We start from the raw sequence: 21,092 nt of genomic DNA on the forward strand, positions 1-21,092 counted from the left end.
AGAATATCCAATGGAAAAAAGACAGTCTCTTTAACAAATGGTGCTGGGAGAACTGGACAGCAACATGCAGAAGAATGAAACTAGACCACTTTCTTACACCATTCACAAAAATAAACTCAAAAAGGATGAAGGACCTGAATGCGAGACAGGAAACCATGAAAACCCTAGAAGAGAAAGCAGGAAAAAACCTCTTTGACCTCAGCTGCAGTAATTTCTTACTTGAAACATCTCCAAAGGCAAGGGAATTAAAAGCAAAAGTGAACTATTGGGACCTCATGAAGATAAAAAGCTTCTGCACTGCAAAGGAAACAACCAACAAAACTAAAAGGCAACCGACAGAATGGGAAAAGATATTTGCAAATGACATATCGGACAAAGGCTAGTATCCAAAACCTATAAAGATCTCACCAAACTCCACACCCAAAAAACAAATAATCCAGTGAAGAAATGGGCAGATGACATGAATAGACACTTCTCTAAAGAAGATATCCAGATGGCCAACAGGCACATGAAAAGATGCTCAATATCACTCCTCATCAGAGAAATACAAATCAAAACCACACTCAGATATCACCTCACACCAGTCAGAGTGGCTAAAATGAACAAATCAGGAGACTATAGATGCTGGAGAGGATGTGGAGAAATGGGAACCCTCTTGCACTGTTGGTGGGAATGCAAAATGGCGCAGCTGTTCGAGAAAACAGTGTGGAGTTTCCTCAAAAAATTAAAAATAGATCTACCCTATGACCCAGCAATAGCACTGCTAGGAATTTACCCAAGGGATACAGGAGTACTGATGCATAGGGGCACTTGTACCCCAATGTTTATAGCAGCACCTTCAACAATAGCCAAATTATGGAAAGAGCCTAAATGTCCATCAAATGATGAATGGATAAAGAAATTGTGGTTTATATATACAATGGAATACTACTTGGCAATGAGAAAGAATGAAATATGGCCTTTTGTAGCAATGAGGATGGAACTGGAGAGTGTTATGCTAAGTGAAATAAGTCATACAGAGAAAGACAGATACCATATGTTTTCACTCTTATGTTCATCCAGAGAAACTTAACAGAAGACCATGGGGGAGGGGAAGGGGAAAAAAGTTACAGAGAGGGAAGGAGGAAAACCATAAGGGACTCTTAAAAACTGAGAATAAACTGAGGGTTGACGGGGGGTGGGAGGGAGGGGAGGTGGGTGATGGAAACTGAGGAGGGCACCTGTTGGGATGAGCACTGGGTGTTGTATGGAAACCAATTTGACAATAAATTTCATATTTAAGAAAAAGACTAAAACTGGACCTTTGTTTCACACTATACATAAAAATAAACTCAAAATGAATTGAAGACTTAAATGTAAAACCTGAAACCATAATACTCTTAGAAAAAAAACATAGGAGAAATGTTTCTAGATATTGGATGGGGCAATGATTTCCTGGATATGGCATCAAAAAAGCACAGGCAACAAAAGCAAAACTAGACAAATTAGATTAGATCAAACTAAAAAGGTTCTGCACAGAAAAAAAAAATTAACAAAATGAAAAGCCAACCTACAATGGGAAAAATATTTTCAGACCATATATCATATAAAAGGTTAATATCCAAAATATATTTGGCAATGTTATAACTCAATAGAAACAAACCACAAATAACTCAATTTAAAAATGGGCGAAGGACCTGAATACACATTTCTCCAAAGAAGACATACAAATGGCCAACAGGGATATGAAAATGTGTACAACATCACTAGTCATCAGGGAAATGCAAATCAAAACGACAATAAGCTGTCACCTCACACCTGTTAGGATACCATTGTCAAAAAAACAAAGGAGAAGAAGTGTTGGCGAGGACGTGGAGAAAGGGAATGCTTGTACACTTTTGGTGGGAATGTAAATTAGTGCAGTCACTATGGAAAACAATATGGAGGTCCCTTAAAAATTAAAAATAGAATTACCAGGGCACCTGGGTGGCTCAGTCAGTTAAACATCCAAGTCTTGATTTCAGCTCAGGTCACAAACTCACAGTTCATGGGTTCAAGCCCTGCATCAGGCTCCACACTAACAGTGCAGAGCCTGCTTGGGATTCTCTCTCTCTGTCTCTCCCCCACTTGTGTGCACATGTGTGTTCATGCTCTCTCTCACTCAAAAATAAACAAGTAAACTTTAAAAAAAACTTTAAAAAATAGAATTACCATTTGATCTAGAAATTTCACTTTTGGATACATATCCAAAGGAATTGAAATCTGGGTCTCAAAGAGACATCTGAACTTTCACCTTCATTACAGCATTATGCACAATAGCCAAGATATGGAAACAAACCTAAATATCCATCAATAGTTAAATGGATAAAGTAAAGGTGGCATATAGATACAATGGAATATTACTCAGCCTTTAAAAAGAAGAAAATTCTGCCATTGTAAGGCTGAAAAATACTCCATTGTATGCTTGCACCACATTTTCTTTTTGCTGTCGTTCAGGAAGCATTTTATTGTTGCTCCAAGGTTAGGAATTTTCACTGATAGAGAATCAACACTTTCAGAAAATTTCCCACAAAGCCCTGCTTAGCTTCTGAATCTTGGTTTTCACAGATGTATCAGCATATTTCTCTCCAGTACAGACAATCAGTGCACCCATGATTGACAGTTCAGTCTTAACTTCCAATTTCGGCCTTTACTTAGGAAGGTCTTCAGTTCTGTTTTTAATTCATAGAGTGGATTCATCTAAAGGAGGTGCAGTGGTAACTGTGCAAGGGACTTCTCCAGGGTGGATGCTCATCGCGGTTGACAAGGCAGAAATGACTCCAGGGATAGTGTTCAAGTGACCATTTTCAACAAGCAAATTGACCAGGTTAGATGTGAGGAGATAGAACCTCTCTTTTGCTTTCATGTCATTTAGGCTTTTCACTTTCACTGAACACTTTATGCAGGGATTCATAACAGAAGCAGTCATTCTGGGTTCTTTCAAGATTGTGCTCTCAACAATTCCTTATCTACTTTATTCTGTTTAGATGCTGAATAAATGGCGGTGGCATACAGACCTTTGATACCATTTTTCTGAAACGGTTGCCTCACAAGTTTGGCAAACAGCCTGACCACAGATGTAATATACTGAAGTATGGCACCTGCAGGGAGAGCCCAGAAAGTGCTGGGGTGGCCATTTTCTCTGGGCAGCTGTAGATCCATGTACCACCTTTTCTTTACCCATTTAACTGTTAATGGATATTTAGGTTGCTAGAATAGATTAATCTGGTGGACATTATGCTAAATGAAATAGTCCGACATAGAAAGAAAAAGCCTATATGATCTCACTTATATGTGCCATCTAAAACAGTCAAACAAGGGCACCTGGGTGACTCAGTCAGTTAAGCGTTGGACCTCGGCTCGAGTCATGATCTCATGGTTCGTGTTGGGCTCTGTGCTAACAGCTCAGAGCCTGGAGCCTGCTTCAGATTTTGTGTCTTCCTCTTTCTGTCCCTCCCCTGCTCACACTCTGTCTGTCTGTCTGTCTGTCTGTCTCTCTCTCTCAAAAATAGATAAACATTAAAAACATTTTTTAAATAAAAAATAAAATAGTCAAACAGAAACAGAGAGTACAATGGTGGTTGTGAGGGGTTGGGGGAGATAAATGGGGAAGTGTTCATCAAAGAGTACAAAGTTTCAGTTATGCAAAATAAATAAGTTCTGGAGATCCACTGTATGATACAGGGCCATTGATTAACAATACTGTATACTTAAAATTTTGCTAAGCGGGATATATTATTTTAAGTGCTCTTACCACTAAAAGACAAACAAACAACACCTCTTTCCAAAATCAAGGGGGTGGAGAAAACTTTTTGAGATAATAAATAAGATTATGGCGCTAATAGTGATGATAGTTTCATGGGTATATACTTATCTCTAAACACATAAAGTTGTATATATCAAATATCTACAGGTTTTTATATGTCATTAAAACCTCAATAGAGTGGCTTAATAAAATTCACCTACTAGTTTCATATTTAATGGGGAAAGACCGAATGCTATGCTGTTTGCAGTAACAATAAATAAGAAACAACTTAAATGTCCATCAGTAAGAACTGATAAGTAATTTAAAGAAAACGAACTAGATACATGTATTAGGAGAGAGAAATCTCAAAAACATAAGCAGAATAAAAAAAGGCAAGTTGCAGAATGATATAGATTGTCAAAATATAAACATAACATCATACATTCACTATGGAAATACATTGCAGCATTATATAACATACTATGTATATACGTGTGCATATGTCTCTCTACATGTATATAGGTAGATATATATATATACATCTATGTGTATCATGTATGTGGTATAAGTAAAATAAAAATGTGGACAAATGTAAGTTAAAAATTCAGTGCTTAGTGGTTACCTATGTGTTGAGATGTAGGACAGTGGGATTGGAAAGGAACACTCAGGTGGCTTTAACTATATGAGATGTTTTCTCTTAGAAAAAATAAAGATCTGAAGCAAATATGTCCATATGTAAAGACTTCTAAATCTTAACAAAGATAGTTATTGGTGAGTAGGTGGTATTTATTTCATTATTCTCTATACACTTTTTGTGTAGTTCGTTTTTTTCCTAATAAAATTACTAAAAACAGGTTTAACATACTTATTTTAATGAAAAAGGTTGCCTCTGGAGAGGGGCTAAGATAAGTGGCAGCAGAAAGGTAAGGAGAAGGAGACTATTGCTTTTCATCATAAGCAACTCTGCACTATTTGATTTGTAACCTTGTTGATTTACAACTATAATAAAAAGATTTTTTTTTTTTAATTTTAGACAGAGGGAGAGAGAGAATACATGCTAGCCAGAAAGGGGCAGAGAGACAGGGGAAGAGAGAATTCCAAGCAGGCTCCATTTTCATTGCAGAACCCAAAGTGAAGCTTGATCCCATGGCCGTGAGATCATGACCTGAGCTAAAATCAAGAGTCAGATGCTTAACTGGCTGAGCCACCCAGGTGCCTCTAATAAAAATATTTTTATTTGTTTTAATGAAAGATGGTCTTTTAGTGGAAGAGTTTAAGACCACTTTATAGATTCTAAACTCTTGGAGGCCTTGATCTTACTTGTCCTTGTGTTCTTGAGTCTAGCTGCAGTGCCCAGCACCTAGAGTGTAGTCAGTACATATTTATTGTTTGCTGTATTTTATTTCCTAAAGATTATAGTCCATTTTTATCTCTCTGTTTTCTAATCACTGGTAACAAATTTACTCCTTAGTTACACCATTTAACTCTGTGGTACTTCAGATTCCTTATTTTTCAAGTGTAAATAATAGTATCTGCCTTGCCTACTTCCCAAGCCTATTTTAAATTTCAAACAAGAAAACAGATATCAATTTTCTTGAAAATTATAAAGCATATTTGAATTGAAAAAAAATGTATATCACTGAAAGACTGGGAAGAATTCCCAAGAAATCATACCATCACATTAATATCCACAGTCCAACCTCTTCCATAACATGTCAGTAACCATAAAAAAAAAAATCTTACTTCCATATATGTGTCTTGAAGCCTCTAAATATGGCGTGTTCTGGTGGGGTGGAGGTGGAGGTGGCAGTTATGATTCTGGTTAGGGACATTATGAAAATTGGCTTCTTTAGTCATGAAAAAATATTTTCTTCGGGAGATATTTCTTAAGATGCCATGATGACACACTAACCAGTTTTTTGGCAAAGGTCCCATTGAGCCAGTGGTAAATCTTACTATATGGCAGTAAGAAGTACAACACTTTTTACTTGACTTAAAACCATTTTGGCTCTAGGGCAGACTCAGCTCTCCCATGAGGGAGGGGTGGGGATGCTAAATAATTCAGGGAAAAGAAATGATTATACAGAGATATGGGGCATCTCTCCAAATATTGTGATTCTAATGGGGAACAATAAAGAACTGATCCAGAGAAGGAGGGAGAGGGTTAATGGAAAAGGTCACTAAATACTTGTTGGCACTGATTTTGTCACTTGGGTATTGAGTGTAATCAATGATGAGACATGGTCCTTGCTTTCAAGGAATTTATAGGCTGTGGATAGACTTGGATACAACCAGCAGATTATCAACATGGAATAGAATAATGAGACAGAAACATATGCACTAGTCATGTTGGTCACATACAAAAGCCACACTTTTATATTGCATTAGTTTTCTTTTGGATGTAAAGGTGGAACGTTGTTGCTAAGAATCTTTGTCCAGAAATGGCATGGACAGACAAATTGCTTTGCCAAGGCCACTGAAAGAGTGACAGTACACACACTTGGTGATCTATATCTCATGTGCCTAGGGGAAGCCCAAATGCGCCTCTCATGGCTACAGGGAGTTGTCAGTTTATAATTTTATTGTGTTCCAAAGACTCATTTATCAGTCAGCTGTGGGAAATCTGGCATATATATTCACACAGAAACAAAACCACAAATGGGGGTCATTTTTTAGACAGGCCAGAAAAGGTTGTACAAACACATTTTAATTAAAAAAATTGTAATAATAATGGTATGGTAGAGTCTGATTCCTATGTGTACAATATATGTGTGTGTTCGTATATTTTGAATTTGAATTGGAGATGCCCGGATCCTCTTTCTTTGGATACAGCCCCTCAGACAATTTCATCTGCTAGTATTGAATATGAAGATTCACTGATCTTAAGCAATGACTCTGTGTGAGTGTGTATGTGTGTGTCATGAAATATGCCACTCAGAAATCCTTCTACATGGAGTATAACCAATTATCTGCTCTAGCTGCTGCCCTTCTGCATTCACAACTGTGTTCATGTTGAGCCTCTATTTCCCATGAGCTGTTTTTCCCAGACAGTGACTAAACATGGTGATCAAAGGTACTAAAGTGTGCCCATTCCAGCAAGTTGCAGGACTCCTACAAACAAATTTGGCTTGAGGATTTCCCATCAGCATGACAGAATCATTTTTTTTGGAACTGTGCTATAGTCTAAGACTCTGTATGCCCTATTCTTTCTTTCCTCTCTCCACAGACATCAAGGCTCTCTTCCCCTTTTAGTATATGTGCTGCCAAAGCGAGCACACTCTTCCCTTTTAAAACTACCCATGCTTCCAATCCCTGGCATATATAATCCTATCTTTGTGTCTGCTTCTTGACATACTCAAACTACTGCAAATAAGAATGAGAAAGGTCCAAGTAAGATGGGGAATTGGGACTGGCTCACTCACCACCTTGTAGGAAAGAAGAATACCATCCTGAATGTGGTATGTGGGTGTTAAAGATTTCACTGGTGATGACATGAGACAAGAGGCACCTTTGTTTATAAAGGCATGCTTATATCCTGTGGGAGAAGAGCAGACAAAGCTAAATAGAAAACTGAAGGTCAGATCCTCACAGGGCTTCACAGAGACATTTGAATGCTTAATCGAGATAGGTCTGTTATCACATCAGGACTCAGAATGGAAAAATACAGTACCCTGAAATATGGGTTAGGGATATCTGGATTGATGCCCAGATGTTGGAGCTGAATATGCCCCTGAGGCCCCAGAGCTTACAAGGTGGTCCCCTCTTCGCCAGTAAGAGGTTGCACTTGCTCTGTGTTGCAGAACAGTGCAGAAGACTTTCCCTTTAAGACAGCAGTTTTCCTCCTCAGAAATGCCCCACCTTCTCTCCTGGCTGAAAGGCTGATGCCTGGACTGAAGCCCAGCACTACCCAGTTAAGGAAATTAAGATACTCCACAGTCCAGGAGTTGAGAGAATTAGCTAGCATGTATCAATGGGAACCAGGGCTATATTCCTGGGATTAAATTTTGAGGATGCCTGATCAAGAGGGCCAGAATTTAAGACTGGATCATCAAGAATCCATTGACTCGGGGATGTCTGCTTGGAACATGGAATTTAACACCCCAGCAAGGATTCGAGAATGGTGCAAATTCACTGCTGAGATAACATTTAGAAGCCTAGAAAGAGTAATGGCTATGTTGAGCAGAGTAGAAGTGCCTGAGTTGCCCTGGCAGATAGTAGAAGGAAGAATAAAAGAAACTGAGGGAAGAGGTCATGCTAGAATGGATATATTAATAAGACTGGAACACCCACCAGAGGAGTAGGGTACATAGAAGAAGCCAAAAGACACCATTCCACCAAGGCCATTTGAAATGTGTGGTGGAAAAAAAGAAAGAAAGAAATGTGCTGGTGAGAGGGGTACAGCATCACTAATAAGTTCAATGGTGACTATTAGCCACAGGTCAGGTTTGGGCTTGTCAATAGGCATGAAGTTGGGATGATGGGGGCCAAAGGATTAGAGCTCAAGTGGTGGTACTTCAACTGTAAAAACCCAAAAAGTTACAATTATTATGATGGCCAGCAAGGTTAGAGGGGCAGCCAAGAGGATCTAACCAGCAGGGAATTGTGAAGATGGTTAATAAAGCATGACATGCTCATCCCTCATATGGGCAGCCAACAAGAGTATTATTTAAATATCTACAACTACAAAAAGACAAAAATGGATGAGCAGGAAGTTGAGGATGATTTCCCCAATGAAAAGTTCCTAACCCCTTGCTAGTTGTTGGTTCTGAGCCAATATTTAGATCCAGAATCTGCTGACTGAAGACATGGCCAGATCTTTAGGAGTAACACTGTAGCATCAGGTAATGATTCTCCTTCCCGCCCCCCCACAAAAAAGTATCTATAGTCATTTACTCAGATAACTGTACACTGAAGAAAAGAAAGCACCCACACATTCTGAGGAATATTTAGTACAGGGCTGAGTGGACAGTGATACCTGGAGACTCAAGGTGTCAACATGGCCCTCATATTAGAATGGAGATTATTAAGGTCAGGTAATAAATGGAGTCCTAGAATTGTGCCTAATGAAAATTAGATGTCTATTATTGATTGATTGATTTGATTTACTATAGGAAGGAGTATGGAAAATAAAGAGAAAGGTTCTAGCCCTTGGACATGGCTACAGAAAGTGATCTTCCATGTGTAAATTTTAGAAGCAAAAGTATCATTAGCAAAAAGTGCTGAGTATGAGGGGGAACTCTGAATAGAAATTTATTAGACACTAGAGGCTTCTAGGAAAAATGAAAATTGCAAGGACAGCCCTACCATTAGGCTGCAATAAGCTAATGAGAACAGCAAAGAATTATGACTGATTAAGGAAGATCTATTTCTGCTTCTTGTTGAGACCCTTAACTTCCATTTTGCTGCTTTCTATTTAAAAGCTTACTTTTGGTGGCCTGTTCTTGAGATCCTAGCCAGAAGTATAAGAACCTTCACCCAGAGTCAAGGCTATTCTTTATGTAAGAAGTATTAAATTCAGTAGACACGGCAAGAATCTGTTCCTTTACAGTTTAATTATTTTTCTACTATAATATTATTTCCATATATTTTAATACTTTGCAACTCAGAACCTGTAGGTTCATTGATTTTAATCTTTGGCTCTAGGATTTTAATACTTTGCAACTCAGAACCTGTAGGTTCACTGAGATACCAAAACTACCAATGCATCAATGAGTACACCATTAATAGACAATAAGAGGTCCAATTTTTAGATTAACTCTCTTTTTCTAAACCAGTCCACAGGGGTAGAGAGAACTTACTTTTGCACAGTGTTTAAGAACAACTATCCCAATTATTATGGTCCTGACACTTTTAGGATACACAGTAATGACCTCCCTTTGTAATTTCTAATTCCCTGCTCTAAACTCTACTCTGTTTATGAAAATTTCAGATCAGATAATCCTCATAAGACTTTAAACACCTCCTTTGGAAAAAGCTATTTTGTCAACATGCATCAAAAGCTTTAAAAATGCATATACCCTTTGACTCAAAAACTCTATTTCTAAATATTTTCTCTGAGGAATTTACAGAACTGAATTCCAAGCGCATAAGAATGTTCATCACAGCTTTGTTTAATGGCTGAGGGAAAGAGAGAGTGAGATTGGCTAAATTTCCATAATAGGGGAAATGAGTAAATAAATCCTTATCACCGATTCAATAAATGCACTATAGAAAAATGTGTTTTGACATAGCAAAATATTCATATTTCTAAGTGAAAAATAAGTTGCAAAAGAATAAACACAATACTTTTGTTTAAAAAAATCACTAAATAAATATTTATGTGCTTTTAAAGATTTCTGCCTTTGGGTGGGAGGGGCCAAGATGGTGGAACAGCATGGAAGTTTTCTGTTTCTCTCATCCCTGAAATCCAGCTAGATCAACATTAAACCATCTCGCACACCTAGAAAACTGATCTGAGGACTAACACAACAATCTACATAACTTGACCCACAGAACTCAGCAGGTACACAGCATGGAGAGGTGATCAGGGTGGGGGAGAGGAGCCATAGAGGGTAGACAGCTGTGTTTGCTTGTGGAGAGAGAACAGAGATGGGGGAGAATACAGTAAAAGCACTCGCTCCAAAAGCAGCTGGAGAGAAAGAGAAAGAGACACCCATAAGAGACTAAATGAGAAAGGGAGAAAGGAGAAAGGAGAGAGTTTCAATGCCATTAGGACTCTATAAACAGGAGAGTGCAGAGTCAGAAACTCTGCAGCTCGACACCTGATGGAGCTCTGGTGGGAAGCGCAAATCCCCAGGAGCAGACAGTGATGTCTGAGGGGTCCTCAGATCACACGGGAAGAGGCATTCCACTGCCAAGAGGACATTTGGTAGATTCTGTGCAGCCTCCCCACAGGCAAAGGTCCCAGCAGACCCTGGAGAACAGCCATATTTGCTGGTGTTGGAACAAGGACGTTAGGGGGCAGTGAAGTCTGGTGCCAGATGTGTGTTGTGATTTACCATAATCCCTGAAACACTGCTGCTACAGGATCATAGGAACCTTTTTTGGGGTGGCTGGCACCTGGCTGCAGTCTTTAGGCATCTGCAGCCGCATGGTCCCTTGAATATTCCTGCGGACAGGCAGGCACTGGCCACTGTTCCACGAGACCCTCCCCGAGGGGGTTGAAGTGGGTCAAAGCCACAGGGCTCCCAGAAGTAAGGGGTCTGGAAACACAGCCCAATCTGAGATAAAATTGAAGAGTGAGGTGCCACCTGGCAGGCTGATGGCTTGGTTGTGGACAGCATAGAACCAGGGAGTGGATGGAAGACAAGACAAAGGAGGGGTGCTTGACTGCTGGTGGGGAGAGCACAGAGCTCTGACACTAGAGACTGGGTAGCTGAGTGACGCCATTTTCACCTCTCCCGCACATGCACATATACATGTATATATGCCACAATGATCCACCCCAGTAAACTAAGCAGCACCATCTAGTGGAGAATGGAGCTGTTACACCAAGCCCCGTACAACTACACCCACCATGCTCTAGAGGAACACAAGTCTCTCCACCTACTTGGTTTATAGACTATAAAGTGCTTCAAAGTTTGACTTCTAGGGGAAACTGGATGTAATTCCAGCTGTATTTCATTGTGCTCACTGGTCCATTTATTCAATTTTTTTTCTTTTTCTTTTCTTATTCTTGAATACAGAAAGAAAAAATTTATTTTTTATTTTCCATTTTTATAAAAAGATTTTTAATTTTTTTCTACTATATTTTTTATTTTTGTAATTTTTAAATTCTATTTTATTTTCATCATTTCATTTTATTCTATTTTACTGTATTCATTTTTTAAATTTTCAAATGTTTTTCCTACTTTTTTCCTTTTTTTTTCTTTCCCTTTTTTCTCTATTCTACCAAGCTTCTTTCAACAACCAAACCAAAACACACCTAGGATCTATTTTCCTTTATTTGATTTCTTTGTGTTGTTTTTAATTTTTTAAATTTAATTTTTTATTTTATTAATTCTTTTTCTTCCTCCAAAGTGATGAAATAAAGGAATTCACCCCAAAGGAATGAACAGGAAGAAATGACAGTCAGGGATGTAATCAACACAGACACAAGCAAGATGTCTGAAACAAAATTTAGAATCACAATAATAAGAATACTAGCTGGAGTTGAAAAAAGCATAGAATCCCTTTCTGTGGAGATAAAAGAAGTAAAATCTAGTCAGGACAAAATTAAAAAATGCTATAATTGAGATGCAATCCCAAATGGATGCAACAACGGCAAAGATGGATGAAGCAGAGCAGTGAATCAGCAATATAGAGGACAACTTTATGGAGAATAATGAAACAGAAAGAAAGAGGGAAACTAAGGCAAAAAAGCATGACATAAGATTAGAGAACCTAGTGACTCATTAAAAAGGAACAACATCTGAATCATAGGGCTCCCAGAAGATGAAGAAAGAGAAAAAGAGGTAGAAGGTTTATGGGAGCAAATCATAGCAGAAAACTTTCATAAACTGGGGAAAGACACAAACATCAAAATCCAGGAAGCATATAGAACCCATTAGATTCAACAAAAACTGATTATCAACAAGGCATATCATAGTTAAATTCACAAAATACACAGATAAGGAAAGAGTCATGAAAGCAGCAAGGGAAAAAAAGTCCTTAACCTACAAGTGAAGAAAGATCAGGTTTGCAGTAGACCTATTCTCAGAAACTTGGCAGCACAGAAAGGAGTGGCAGGATATATTCAATGTGCTGAGTCAGAAAAATACGCAGCCAAAAATTCTTTATCCAGCAAGACTGACATTCAAAATAGAAGGAAAGACAAAGAGTTTCCTAGACAAACAAAAACTAAAGGAGTTTGTGACCATTAAACAAGCCCTGCAAGAAATTTTAAGAGGGACTCTCTGAGGGGAGAAAAGATGAAATGAAACAAAAAACACCAAAGCAACAAAGACTAGTAAGGACAAGAACACTACCAGAAATTCCAACTCTACAGGCAACACAATGGCAGTAAGTTCATATCTTTCAGTACTCACTCTAAATGTCAGTGGACTAAATGCTCCAATCAAAAGACACAGGGAAACAGAATGGATATGGATCCATCTATATGCTGTTTACAAGAGACCCATTTTAGACCTAAAGAAACCTTCAGATTGAAAGTAAGGGGATGGAGAAAAATCTATCATACCAATAGTTGCCACAGGAAAGCTGGACTAGCCATACTTATGAGACACTCTAGATTTGAAAAAAAAAAAGACTATAACAAGAGATGAAGTAGGGTATTATATCATAATTAAGGGGTCTATCCACTAAGAAGACCTAACAATTGTCAACATTTATGCTCCCTACATGAGAGCCCCAGATATATAAATTGATTAATCACAAACATAAAGAAACTCATTGACAATAATACCATAATAGTAGGGGACTTCAACACCCCACTTACAACAATGGACAGATCATCTAAGGCAGAAAATCAACAAGGAAACTGGCTTTGAATGGCACACTGGACAGGATGGACTTAGATATATTCAAAACATTGCATCCTGAAGCAGCAGAATACACATTCTTCTCCAGTACATATGGAATGTTCTCCAGAATAGATCACATAATGGGACACAAGTAAGCCCTCAACAAGTACAAACAAGTACAACAAGTACACTGGACACTATAGAAAGCTTATGAAAGAAATTGAAGAAGACACAAAAAAATTGGAAAAATATTCCATGCTCCTGATTGGAAGAACAAATATTGTTAAAATGTCAATACTACCTAGAGCAATCTACATATTCAATGCAATCCCTATCAAAATAACACCAGCATTCTTCACACAGATAGAACACACAATCTTAAAATTTGTATGGAACCACAAAAACCCTGAATAGCCAAAGCAATCCTGAAAAAGAAAACCAAAGCTGCAGGCATCACACTCCCAGACTTCGAGATGTATTACAAAGCTGTAATCATCAAGACAGTATGGGACTGGAACAAAAACAGACACATAGATCAATGGAACAGAATAGAGAACCCAGAAATGGACCCACAAACATATGGCCAACTAATCTTTGACAAGGCAGGAAAGAATATCCAATGGAATGGAATAAAGACAGTCTCTTCAGCAAATGGTGTTGGGAAACCAGGACAGCAACATGCAGAAAAATGAACCTGGACCACGTTCTTACACCATACACAAAAAGAAACTCAAAATGGATGAAAGACCTAAATTTAAGACAAGAAGCCATCAAAATCCTAGAGGAGTAAGCAGGCAAAAACTGCTTTGACCTCAGCCACAGCAACTTCTTACTCAACATGTCTCCAGGGGCAAGGGAAACAAAAGCAAAATTGAATATTTGGGACTTCATCAAGATAAAAAAGCTTCTGCACAGCAAACGAGACAAGCAGCAAAACTAAAAGGCAACCGACAGAATGGGAGAAAATATTTGCAAATGACATATCAGATAAAGGGTTAGTATCCAAAATCTAAAGAACTTATCAAACTCAACACCCATAAAACAAATAATCCAGTGAAGAACTGGACAAAAGACATGAACAGACACTTTTCCAAAGAAGACGTCCAGATGGCTAACAGACACATGAAAAAAATGCTTAACATCACTCATCATTAGGGAAATACAAATCAAACCACAATGATATGCCACTTCACACCTGTCAGAATGGCTAAAATTAACAACTCCGGCAACAACAGATGTTGGTGAGGATGTGGAGAAAGAGGATCTCTTCTGCACTGCTGGTAGGAATGCAAACTGTTGCAGCCACTCCAGAAAACAGTATGGGTGTTCCTCAAAAAATTAAAAATAGAACGACCTACAACTCAGCAATTGCACTAGTAGGCATTTATCCAAGGGATACAGGTGTGCTGTTTCAAAGGGGCACATGCATCCCCATATTTATAGCAGTGCTATCGACAATAGCCACAGTATGGAAAGAGCCCAAATGTCCATCAATAGATGAACGGATAAATAAGATATATATGTATACAATGGAGTATTACTCAGCAATCAAAATTAATGAAATCTTGCCATTTGCAACAAGGTGGATGGACCTAGAGGGTATTATGCTAAGTGAAATTAGAGACAGTCAGAGAAAGGCAAATATCACATGATTTCACTTTTATGTGGAATTTAAGATACAAAACAGATGACATAAGGGAAAGGAAGCAAAAATAATGTAAAAACAGGGAGGAGGACAAACATAAGAGACTCTTAAATATAAAGAACAAACAGAGGGTTGCTGGAGGCATTGTGGGTGGGGGATGGGCTTAATGGGCAGGGGCAGTAAGGAAAATAGTTGTTGGGATGAGCATCGGGTGTTATACATAGGGGATGAATCACTGGAATCTACTCCTGAAATCATTATTGTACTATATGCTAACTAACTTGGATGTAAATTAAAAAAAAATAAGTAAAAAGTCAATATTAGTAATTTACCCTACTACCCTAATAAACAAACATACTGAATTTAAAAGATGTTTGAATAAATATTTTCTCTTTTTTAAAAAATTAATGTTTGAACAGAAAAAAATGTAGTTTTCTGCTTTTACTGTAATTCTGAACTTTCTCTTAATCTAGCTTTAATGGAGATCTTTTAGATTAAAATTAGTATCAAGAAATTTTAATTATCTTTTGGGTATATATATATATATATATATATACACACACACACACACACACATTTTAATATTTTTTACATCTGTGTGTGTACACACTATATGTATTTGTGCACATATAAAACTATAGTGTATTTTAATAAAGACATTAAAAACCAGAATAGAAAATAATATGATTGAACATTAATGTCCTGATCAACTTGTACAGTTCTCCTTGGCAAGGCTAATGTAATATTTAAGAGAGGAATTACTATCTGCTCTATATTTTCCTATCTGCCCTGCAATGTTAGTGATTCAAGAAAGCGGAAGCCAGAGAGTCACAACTATTAAACCAACAACACCAACAACCACCAAAACAAAATGCTACATGTTCTAAATGATTGTGTGGGGTGTTTGGATGGCTCAGTCTGTTAAGCGTTGAACTTTGGCTCAGGTCATGATCTCGTGTTCATGGGTTCGAGACCCGCGTCAAAGCTCTGTGCTAACAGCTCAGAGCCTGGAGCCTGCTTCAGATTCTGTGTCTCCCTCTCTCTCTGCCCCTCCTCCGCTCTGTTTCAGTCTCTCAAAAATAAATAAACATTTAAAAAAATTGTAAATGATTGCGTCAGCTCTCTTTCTTGCTTTCTTGGCACTTGACTTTACTATTGATGCATGTTAGTGTGTGGGAGAAACCTCTTCAGTCAGCCGTACCATCAGATCAGAACTCTCAAGAGGTTCCCATTCATCAGAACCTCACCCATTAACTGCATCTTCCTTTCTTTAGTTATCATGGCTCTGGTTGGTGAGGTGTGGGTCTGGTCAGGGGAAAACAGCAGGGCAGATGCTACAGTTTTAAGTGAAATCAGGTGTTGCCTTCCCTGAAGTGAGATCTGGAAAGTGTCAGTCCTTAAGTAACAGGTATTGGCAGCTGAATAGTCTGCCTTCCCCACCAGGCTCAGCATTCCCTTTCCTTGCAAAAAGCATTTAGGCTTTCCCTTTTCCTCTTACATTGCCTTGATCTCCTTGGTCTCCTCTGTAGAGATAATCAAATAAAAATTTCCACTTTGTAGATCTTCATCAGATATGATTTGAGGTGTGTTGGGATTGAGAAGATTTTGAAGATAGAATACCACAAGTGTCAATAAAACACTCCCTAATGTTGCTGGTGACCTAGAGTCTTACTTGTGGAGGAAGTATAAAAGATTTCCTGGCAGAGTGGGAAAGAATGATTGGGTCCTGGCTCTTTTCTCCATGTGCGGAGAACTACAGGCAGAAACTCAGCACACAAGTCTGATAAAGTCAAAGCATTAAATGGAGCTAAGAGAATATTCTTTGGGCTTCATTTCTTTTTAATTCTGCTAGGTTAGCCTGGAACCATTTCATCACAGAATTACAATCCAGATTGCATAAACACACATGTGCACATGCACAGCTGATGTATGATCATCTTTACTGTGTTTGGTTGATTTGCATAATGTACCTCAGCACATTCTAGGATTGAACCAAGTAACAGTGGGGAAGGTCTGGTAGTGCCATCTTAAATAGGATGTGGCTCCTCTAGGGGATATAGCCCCACACTTACTCAAGGGTACCTTGATGAAATATGGATTGCTAGGAGTATGGGGTCAGTGCCAGTGATTCTCTACTCCGGTTGGGGCAAATGAAATCTGTGATAAGGACCAACAATTCTAAATTTACTTGATGACTAAAGAGCAAATCAATGAAACAACCTCAGAACTTAAAATACTGGGGCACCTGGGTGGCTCAGTTGGTTGGGCATCCAACTTTGGCTCAGGTCATGATCTTGCTGTTCAGAATTCGAGACCCATGTCGGGCTCTGTGCTGACAGCTCAGAGCCTGGAACCTGTTTCGGATTCTGTCTCCCTAACTCTCTATATCCCTCCCCCACTCATGCTGGCTCTCTCTCTCTTTCTCTCTCTCTCAAAAATAAATAAACATTAAAAAAAATTTTAAATACTGAGAAGACTAAGAACTCTTGGGAAAGAGCATTGGACTAGGAGCTCTGGCCAAATCTTAACTGTTAAGAATGCTTCATCACCCCCCCCCCCTCACTATTCACCTAATACTCTCTCTAGGCAATCTGATCCATCCCTATGGCTTTACCCCTACCTGTATGCTAATATTTTAGACCCAAATTTAAATCTGTGGTGCAGGGTTCATCTTCTGAACTCCAGCCAGACTGGTCATATCAATTATCTCTTTCTGAATGATCCACAGGTGTTTCAAATGGTACTTGTGAAAAATATACTCACCAGCCATCCCAATAAATATTTTTTTATATTCTCTGAATTGATGAATGATATAGTCATTTATCAGTAATGGTGAAAATTATCCCATGTTCCTTCCTCTCTATCACCTACCACAACCAAAGTTAGTCATCAAGTCCATCTTCTAAACCTTTCTCAGATTTTCCCTTCCTTAGTCCCCACTTCTACCCTAATTCAGGCCACCATATCATTCACCCAAAAAACTGAGAACACAGACTCCCCTTTAGCACCCTTCAATCCTGTCTCCATACTACCGCCCAGAAAGCTTTCTACAAAGGAGATCTACACATCATCTGTGTAGCAGTCTTGCCAAACATATTTAAACAGGATTTAACCATAAGGAAACAATCAGGTAAATTCAGATTTAGGTGCATTCTATAAGAAAACTGGCTCAGACTCTTCAAAAATGTCAATGTCACAAGACAAAAATAGAATTGAAGGAACTGTTCTAGATTAAGGAAGACTAAAGAAGAAAACTAAATGTAAACATGATCCTTCTTTGCATCCAGGATTGATGGAGAAGGGTGGGAATAGTTACTGTGGACATTATTAGGATAATTAGGGAAAACTAGAATATTAGCTATGTATTAGATGATACTGAATCAATAAATGTTGAGTTTCATAGGTTTTGTAATGGTATTGTGTTTATGCAGGAGAAAGTTCTTATTCCTAGGAGACGCATGCTAAGGTATTTAGTGATGAAATATGATGTCTGCAGTTTACTACAAAAATGATTCAGCAAAAATTACATAGGTAGATGGACAGGTGACAGAAAGAAAGCAAATGTAGTAAATGTAAACAACTGATGGATCTAATATTTCAACGTTCCTTCTGGTTTTAAATTTTCAAAATAAAAATTGTAAGGGGAAAAAACGAGACAGAAAGCAACCAATCACCACTGCTAAACAGTTCTTCAAGTAGATATATTCCATGTTATGAAAACAACTTGAATTTCTTAGAGATTAAAAAAAATGGTAGAGAGGTCATTAAGGTTGAATTATCAAAGCCAATTACTTTGATCCCAAGCACCTTGGCAGGCTTAATTCCTAATTAAGCACCATATTGCAACTTAACACAAGACTTAAAAGCTATATATGGAAGTGGCTAGGTAGTTCAACAGACAAATTAAATTTAAGCCAGCCACTTTCTTTCACACAAAAGAATATGAAAACAATAACAAGCAGATTTTCATTGAATCCTCATAATAACCAAATGACATCTTTGGCTTCATTTTAGCAATGAGAAAAAATAAGGGAAAACCTAACTGAATTATATCCCAGAGTTTTTATAGCAGTCAGACCAATAAAGTGCATTATTATGTGATACTGGAAGTCTGCAAAGAGTAAACTTATTAACCTTTTAAAAATGAGATGGCTGAAGCTTTGTGTACTAATAACATTATTAATTTGTTATTTGTCCTCTATATTATAGTTTTCCTCTGCCTCACAATAAAATAAAACATTTTTTAAAAACTCTATGTCAAGCCTCAATAAAATCCTTGCTGCATTAGGAAAACAACCTGAAAATTCCTTATGAAGATCCCTATCCTTTCTCTTCCCTTGTCATATCCCCTTTTTATTCTTTATGCTATAGCTACATTTAACTTCTTGTACTTCCTTGAGGCATAGGTTCTCTCAGTGTTACCAGGATTTCTTGATGGGTGGTCTGAATCAAGAGAAATGTGATGTAGTCCTTTATGCCATAGGCATGCCTAATACAAGAATATTAGACACAAAACATCAAAGGCCAAATCTATACACACAGGGAGTCAGGTCATCAGGATTCTGTTTCCAGGATGACTACTAGGGAAAGCCCCTTATCCTCACTGATCCTCAGTTTGCTCATCTATAAAAGGCAGTTTGTTAAATCAGGTGATGTCCAATGTCCATCTGCTCTCTGCCCTCCCTGTCCATGAATCTAAGAAGTTGCCTCCAGAAATCACAAGAGAATTGTGTGATATATTCTGGTATAGAAGAGGTTTTCTCTTAAGAGAAATCATCTCAAAGAAATTTTAAAAGTCAAATAAAGTATAAATTTCCAAGTCACAGTCAAGTTTAATGGACTTCACTAATGTTATAACAAAAATCCAAAATGTGTCATCTTTGAGATTTATATCAAATTACATATGAAAATCTAAATGATATGGTGAAACAGATGTTAAGTGAGAGATGAATTTTAAGTTGCAGTATCTCAATTTTGGTTACTGGGAAGAAAATGGATTCAGGGGGCAGTGATTAAATGCACAGATATGAATGTAGCCCATGAGGGAGAAAAATTCACTTCTTAGTGTCTCATTTTCCCTTACTTATTAGATGCAGAGATAAATTATGAAAAGCTCTGAGGAAGATCAGTGCCTGAAATCACTAACACAGGAATATCTTAAAATTATTCAATCTCTCCCTCTTTCTCTCTTGTAAAAGACTCAGAGTTCCTTCCACACATTGAAACTGACACTTGGGTGGGCTAGAATCATTTGTAATAAAGCTAGAGGAAGGATCACTCCCATATCATTCAGCTCATTCAATATGGGCAGTGGGAACACAAATGCGGGAAGGGTACTGCTTTCCACAGTTCCAGTCTTTTATTGAGTGGAAAAGTTCAGTAAAGTAGTAACACTACTAGTAGTACTTCTAGTAGTAATACTAGAAAAACATTTATCTTGAAGTTCAAACCATTGGAGTTAACTTAGAAAGTTTTACTAACAAGCGGACCTGAATTGTTTGTTATGTAAAGAATGCAGGTGTTATTTTGATAGAGATTGCATTGAATGTGTAGACTGCTTTGGCTAGTATCGACATTTTAACAGTATTTGTTCTTCCTATCTATACGCATGGAATTTTTTTCCATTTCTTTGTGTCTTCTTCAATTTCTTTCATAAACTTTCCATAGTTTCCAGTGTACAGATCTTTCACTTATTTGGTTAGGTTTATTCCTTGGTATTTTATGGTTTTGGGTGCAGTTGTAAAAGGGATCTATTCCTTGATTTCTCTTTCTGCAGCTTCATTATTGGTGTATAGAAAGGCCACCAAATTCTGTACATTGATTTTATATCCTGCGACTTTTGTTGAATTCACGTATCAGTTCTAGAAGTTTTTTGGTGTAGTTTTTTTGTTTTCCACATAGGGTATCATGTCCTCTGCGAAGAGTGAAAGTTTGACTTCTTTCTTGCCAATTTGGATGGCTTTTATTTCTTTTTGTTGTCTGATTGCTAGGGCTAGAACTTACTATGTTGAACAACAGTGGTAAGAGTAGACATCCCTATCGTGTTCCTGACCTTAGTGGGAAAGTTCTCAGTTTTTCCCCATTAAGGATGATATTTGCTGTGGGTCTTTTGTATATGGCCATTATGATTTTGACGTATGATGCTTCTATTCCTACCTTCTTGAGGGTTTTATTTTATCAAGAAAAGATGCTGTATTTTGTCAAATGCTTTCCCTGCATCTAT

General features: G+C 37.9%; 1 protein-coding gene and 1 pseudogene across 6 annotated transcripts in view; both read right to left on the reverse strand.

Annotated features, from left to right (window-relative positions):
- The window catches only part of HPSE2 (heparanase 2 (inactive)), a 711,059-nt gene that overhangs the window by 269,217 nt on the left and 420,750 nt on the right, over nt 1-21,092 (reverse strand). The window lies entirely within an intron of this gene.
- On the reverse strand, nt 2,534-3,343 carry LOC102901441 (annotated as a pseudogene).

Source organism: Felis catus, chromosome D2 (assembly GCF_018350175.1).
Source record: "Felis catus isolate Fca126 chromosome D2, F.catus_Fca126_mat1.0, whole genome shotgun sequence".
NCBI lineage: Eukaryota > Metazoa > Chordata > Mammalia > Carnivora > Felidae > Felis > Felis catus.